Source organism: Anolis sagrei, chromosome Y, assembly GCF_037176765.1.
Source record: "Anolis sagrei isolate rAnoSag1 chromosome Y, rAnoSag1.mat, whole genome shotgun sequence".
Classification (NCBI taxonomy): Eukaryota; Metazoa; Chordata; class Lepidosauria; order Squamata; family Dactyloidae; genus Anolis; species Anolis sagrei.
Window position 1 is genome coordinate 22,134,213 of NC_090035.1, and position 7,171 is coordinate 22,141,383.

Sequence of the window (7,171 nt, forward strand, 5' to 3'; positions counted from 1 at the left end):
TTTGGCCTGCATCAATAGGAGCATAGTGTCTAGATCTAAGGAAGTAATGCTACCCCTCTATCCTGCTTTGGTTAGAGCACATCTGGAATATTGTGTCCGATTCTGGGCACCACAATTCAAGAGAGATATTGACAAGCTGGAATGTGTCCAGAGGAGGGCGACTAAAATGATCAAGGGTCTGGAGAACAAGCCCTATGAGGAGCGGCTTAGGGAACTGGGTACGTTTAGCCTGAAGAAGAGAAGGCTGAGAGGAGATATGATAGCCATGTATAAATATGTGAGAGGAAGCCACAGGGAGGAGGGAGCAAGCTTGTTTTCTGCTTCCTTGGAGACTAGGACGTGGAACAATGGCTTCAAACTACAAGAGAGGAGATTCCATCTGAACATTAGGAAGAACTTCCTGACTGTGAGAGCCGTTCAGCAGTGGAACTCTCTGCCCCGGAGTGTGGTGGAGGCTCCTTCTTTGGAAGCTTTTAAGCAGAGGCTGGATGGCCATTTGTCAGGGGTGATTTGAATGCAATATTCCTGCTTCTTGGCAGGGGGTTTATTTATTTATTTATTTATTTGCTGCATTTGTTGACCGCCGTTCTCAGCCCTAGGGTGACTCACGGCGGTGTACAACATATAAAAGACAATTTACAATAAAGCACGACGAAAAATCAACATATCACTAATACACACTAATATAATTACACTAAAATAATCCGCTCCGTCTTATCATAGAATCATAACCAAACTCGTAATCCGTATTCCGTTCCAGTTGTCAATTAGCAGTTAATGTGCACTCAGTTGAATGCTTTCTCAAATAGCCATGTCTTTAAGCTCTTACGAAAAGACATAAGGGAGGGCGCCTGCCTGATGTCAACAGGGAGGGTGTTCCACAGCCGGGGGGCCACCACCGAGAAGGCCCTCTCTCTCGTCCCCGCCAGACGTGCCTGTGTTGGACTGGATGGCCCATGAGGTCTCTTCCAACTCTTTGATTCTATGATTCTGTGATTCTATTCTCCGAAGCAGAGTATTTTGGAGGGCTGGAGTGGACTGGGAAGGACCTCAGGCAGTATTTCAAAGCTTCATACCTTAAGAAGGCCTTCAGTACATGTAAGTCAGGAAGTGAAACCAAAGACCTTTTCACACTGGAGTGTCTGTGGCTGCTTCCTGCAGAATTCTGTGGTTTGTAGTTTAGTATGGCCCAGGATTCCTCAGGCAGAGCAGTTTGAAAGCCCCTTCTTAAACTACAAATCCCAAGATTCTGCAAGAGGCAGCCACAGGATTTCAAGTAGATACGCTACTACAGGCATGGGCAAACTTTGGCCCTGCGGGTGTTTTGGACTTCAACTCTCACCATTCCTAACGGCCTCAGGCTCCTTCCTTTTCCCCCTCAGTCGCTTAAGCATGTGAGGGGGGGAAAGAAGGGCCCGGAGGCTGTTAGGAATGGTGGGAGTTGAAGTCCAAAACACCTGGAAAGCCAAAGTTTGCCCATGCCTACTCTAGTGTGATGAAGGCCTAAGGCACTACCTCCGGCCACATCTCCCTTTCCATCCATGTTCCAGGTTCATTCAAAAGCAGCCCTTTTCTCCCAACAAATGTATCCACTCCTTGCCTGATGCCGGGGAGAGAGAGCTTGCTTTTGCAAATTTGTGGGTGGGAGCAATTTCTAAGGGCTTTGTGTTTTTTCCCCTGTAATTGGCCCCCCTCCCTCCCCAAGAGGGATCCAGAAAACTCTTTCTCCTTGCAGGGGCATGGGAACCGGGGGAGACGGGGCACTGCAAATGGAAAAATACGCCCTTCAAAGGCCCCAATTGCGCTTCTCTCTCGTCTACGTTCTAGGTGAAATTGTACCAGTGTTTTGCTTCTGAAACTTTCCTCTCCCTCTGTAGTTGACTGCTGGTGATAGAACTTACAACTAACTAACAGAAACCAAATTAAAATAAATTCTGAATGAAATTAAAATACATTAAGTTAGTAAAAATACAAATTAAAATCAATTTATTCAATTAATTAAATAAGAAAATAAAAAATTACAAAATAATAAAATAAAGTATTAAAATAAGTAGTAAGATAATAAAATAAAATGTAAGAAAACACACAAGTTAATAATAAAATACTATAAAATATAGAAATAAAATAAAATAAAGTAATAAATAAATAAAAATTAATAAAAATTGCACTGCCATAAAGAAGTTACATTTCCTGACTGGCCAGCTTGGCCCAAGAGCTCAAACCCATTCTGAAACACCACTGCAGTTAGAAATCTGGTGCCAATTTTTTAGGAAAGTGAAGACTCATAGAATCCAGTTCAACGCAGATAATCTGACTGCTTGCCTGCTCAGTGACGGAGGGCATCGGGTCTTAATCCCCCAAGACTGATTGACTGCTTGCTTGCAGTGAAGGCCAGCGGCCCATTCCGGCCCCCTCCAAGCCCTCCCGGGGGCCATCATGCATTAACCCCCAGACTGACTGACTGACTGACTGCAGAGTGAAGGCCACCGCCCCATTCTGGCCGTCTCCAAGCCCTCCTGGGGGGCATCGAGCATCAACTCCCCGGGAGTGTTTGAATGCTTTCACAGCATATCGGCCGTCCTCCAGTGTGACTACCTCCAAGCCCTCCCAGGGGGCATCCATCCTGGCCCCCCGGGACTGACTGACTGACTGACTTACCGACTGCCTGCAGTGAAGGCAAATGTGCCCCATTCCGGCCACCTCCATGCCCTCCCGGGGGGCCTCGGGCATCAACCCCCCAGGAGTATCTGAATGCATTCTACTTTCACTGCATATCGGCCGTCCTCCAGTGTGACTACCTCCAAGCCCTCCCAGGGGGCATCCATCCTCATCCCCCGGGACTGACTGACTGACTGACTGACTGCCTGCAGTGAAGGCAAACGCGCCCCATTCTGGCCACCTCCATACCCTCCTGGGGGGGCATCGGGCCTTAACCCCCCCGGGACTGCCTGCTTGCCTGCTCTGTGAAGGCCAATACCCTTTCTCTGTAACAACAATGCTTTCAATAGTAAAGAACAATTCAAAACAAAAATAATTCCACAATTATTTTAGTATAGTATCACAAACCATACTATAGTATAACTCAAAGCAAGGTCTACATCAATGTTCAAAGGAAAATAGTACACATGTCCACTAATTGTAAACACAACAACAAGAATCCCGGGTACACTATTCTTGTTTCGGGAATCCTTCTTCAGGTTGTGACTACTCTTTTGGCGTATATTTTCTTCATATATTCCGTGGATGCAATGTCTCAGTCCTGCTCAAGTTCTAAGTAGTAGCGTATATTATCCTGTGGCTCAAATCAAGCTCTATTGGATCTTTTTTCTTTTTTCTTGTAAGTACTGTGTCTTTAAGTGTCTTATTGCACTTGTTCAGTCCTGTTACAATTCCAGGCTTCCTTGTGTTTCTTGTATTCTAGACAAAACATAGGTATACATAGGTATACTACTAGTAATTTAACAAAATGAACCAGAATAGATAAGTACAATCAACCCCTGTATTCTCCATAACCTTGTTAGAATACAAATAGAATATACAAAAATATAAAACATATAAAACATATAAGGTAATATTATATACTGGACTTACATGCCGTGGCTCATGCAGAGCTCTGTGTATTTTCTCTGCCTGCAAGTGACTTATGGTTTACATACTGTCTTAAAATAGTTAGTAGCACTACAGATAACAGGTGAAGTCCAATCTGTCGTTAAGGCCTTTGGGGAATGTAGAATTCAATTTGAAGGACCCTTTGTAAAATAAGTTTTTTTTACATCACCTCTGGGTTTGACTTTCTCAATTACAAAAAACTTGAAACTCTCCAGGGAATGGGCTTTTGCTTGACAGTGTGTATAAAGATTGGAATCTATACATCCATTCTTAATTCTAGAATGGTGTTCATTAATACGTGTTTTCAAAGCCCTAGTGGTCATGCCCACGTAGTACATTTTGCACGGGCATATGGGTACGTATATCACATTTTCAGATGTACATGTAGTGAACTGTTTCAGTGTAATGTGTAAATGTGGATCGAGGTATATATCTTGTTTCATAGTTAGGGATTGCGTGCAACAATTGCAGTGTCCACATGGATAGTTGTTGTTCATTCGCTCAGTCGTCTCCGACTCTTCGTGACCTCATGGACCAGCCTACGCCAGAGCTCCCTGTCGGCCGTTACCACCCCCAGCTCCCTCAAGGTCAGTCCAGTCACTTCAAGGATGCCATCCATCCATCTTGCCCTTGGTCGGCCCCTCTTCCTTTTGCCTTCCACTTTCCCCAGCATAATTGTCTTCTCTAGGCTTTCCTGTCTCCTCATGATGTGGCCAAAGTACTTCAGCTTTGTCTCTAGTATCTTTCCCTCCAGTGAGCAGTCGGGCTTTATTTCCTGGAGGATGGATTATCCACATGGATAATGTCCTACTATATTGTTACTGTCTGTTGTCAGTCAGGTCTGCATGAACTAAAACGTTTCTAAAATTTCTAGATCTTCTGTGGGCTATCATCAGAGTTTTTTCGCAGCCCCTAATATCCTGCTCTGTGAAGGCCAATACCCTTTCCGGCCACCTCCAAGCCCTCCTGGGGGGGGGGCATCGCACCTTTACCCTCCGGTGCTGCCTCTTGCCTGCTTTGTGAAGGCCCGCACCCCATTCCGGCTGTCTCCATTCCGCATCGGGCATCAACCTCCCGGAAGTGTCTAAATGCATTCTACTTCCACTGCATATCAGCCGCCTCCAGTGTGACTACCTCCAAGCCCTCCCAGGGGGCATCCATCCTGGCCCCCTGGGACTGACTGACTGACTGACTGCCTGCATGGAAGGCAAACGTGCCCCATTCCGGCCACCTCCATGCCCTCCGAGGGGGGGATCGGCCCTTAACCCCCCCCCCGGGACTGCCTGCTCGCCTGCTCTGTGAAGGCCAATACCCTTTCCGGCCACCTCCAAGCCCTCCCAGGGGGCATTGCACCTGCTTGCCTGCCGAGTGAAGGCCAGTGCCACATTCCAACCGTCTCTGAGCCATCCCGGGGGGCATCGGGCCTTAACCCCCCTCCCCCCGGGACTGCCTGCTTTCCTGCTGTGTGAAGGCCAATACCCTTTCTGGCAGTCTCCAAGTCCTCCCGGGGGGCATTGGGCATCAACCCCCCGGGAGTGTCTGAATGCATTCTACTTTCACTGCATATTGACCGTCCTCCAATGTGACTACCCCCAAGCCTTCCCAGGGGGCATCCATCCTGGCCCCCCAGGACTGACTGACTGACTGACTTACTACCTGCAGTGAAGGCAAACGCGCCCCTTTCCGGCCACCTCCATGCCCTCCCGGGGGGGCATCAGGCCTTAACCCCCCCCCCCCCCAGGACTGCCTGCTTGCCTGCTCTGTGAAGGCCAATACCCTTTCTGGCCACCTCCAAGCCCTCCCGGGGGGCATCAGGCATTAACCCCCTGGGAGTGTCTGAATGCATTCTACTTTCACTGCATATCGTCCGTCCTCCAGTGAGACAATCTCTAAGCTCTCCCGGGGGGGCATTGATCCTGCACACTGGGAGTGTGTACTACCGTCACTCCTTCCATTCCCCCCGGGGCTGACCGCTTGCCAGGAACGTGACCACCTGTTTCCTTTCTCTTTGAGTGATAGTTCCTTTGCATCGATGGCATCTGTTTTCTTCCTGTTCCCTTTGACATCCAAAGCAGTGTTGGCAGACAAGGGATCCTTGGCACAACCAGTGACACCGAGGGAATGTTCAAAATACCCCAAGAAAGGAACTGCTGCCGGCAATGCCAAATTCAAGGTGATCCACCATGGAGGAGTGCGGGAATACACACAGCAGTGAAGCGGACACCCCACAGACTCCCCTCTGGGTCCAGAGAAGGTCAGGGTATGAATACTCAAAGTACAATTCACTGTACAGAAAAATTCAATTAACCAACGTTGCAAATTTTTTATTTCAGATGATAACATAAAATAAAACAAAGGACTAAATTGGGAGATTTTTTTTCAAAGAGATATGATGAAGTAACACCACGAATGAGGAAGACAAGGAAGCCTTTCAGTGAATTTATGCAGCAGACCTTATATCGGGTTCCACAAAACAGCAGACAAACAAACACCCCTCAAAGAAAGGAAAGAGAGAATACAGGAATGCACCAAAAGGGCATCATGGCAACATACAGGCAGCCACTGCAGAGCCATAATGTCGCATTTGATAGGGACCACTACTTGTGGTCAATGAAGTAGAGACTGGAAGAAGGGACACTACTAGCAAACTCCGAACACGCCATTTATTGACCGTTCCAAGTCACTTTGCACATAGGAAGGCTAAATGTCCAAGGAAAAAGAACACGGTCCAAATGCACAGGGCAGGTAAACAGGCACTTATTTCTCATATAATGGGTCCGTAGGCCACCTGACAACGAGGCGCTTCATGGGAAAAAATCAGAGTTTCTTCCCATAAGGACTTTAGACTCTTTTCCTCACAGATTTATTTGAGAAAATGGTACGTCCTCCGTGGGTTGCTCCCAAAGATTCAAAGTCACCCAGCAATCAAGCAGTAGCTCCCCGGAGACAAAGGAGGTAAAGAGGAAAGTCTGCCCTGGACAGAAACAATCTAACCAAGACAGTATAGGTCAGGGATGGGGATGTAAAGCTGGCATGAGAAAATATGTCTGGGGTCAATGGCACTCCATCAAACTGCAAAGGAACAGTCAATCCCAGAAAGGGACGGCAACCCCGAGGCACTTACAGCAGGAATGGGGAAGTCAAGCTCGCGTTTGAGAGGGAATCCCTGCCCTCAATGGCAAAGCACACTGCAGGGCACTGACAGAGGGATGCTCGGGGCCTCTCTGCAGGCATCTACACCTGGCATGGCCAACTTGCACCCTCCTGGGGCTTTGGACAAAACTCCCACCTACCCTAACAGACTCAGAACCTTTCCTTTGGATTTCTTTAAAATAAGGACTTCTGATCTCACAATGGTAGCCTTGTGTCAAGAGGTAGGAGACAGTTGAGGACCACGGAGGTGGGGAAGACCCATAAAGAGAACAGACTCATAACCTCCAGACAACCATGCAGTCCTGAAGGACACCCTTCAGAATAAGGCTACTCAATGTTGGGGCAGACCAAGCAGCTAGTGGCTAATGAACTCGGAGATTTAATGTAACCGAACTGAAAGCTAAATCCA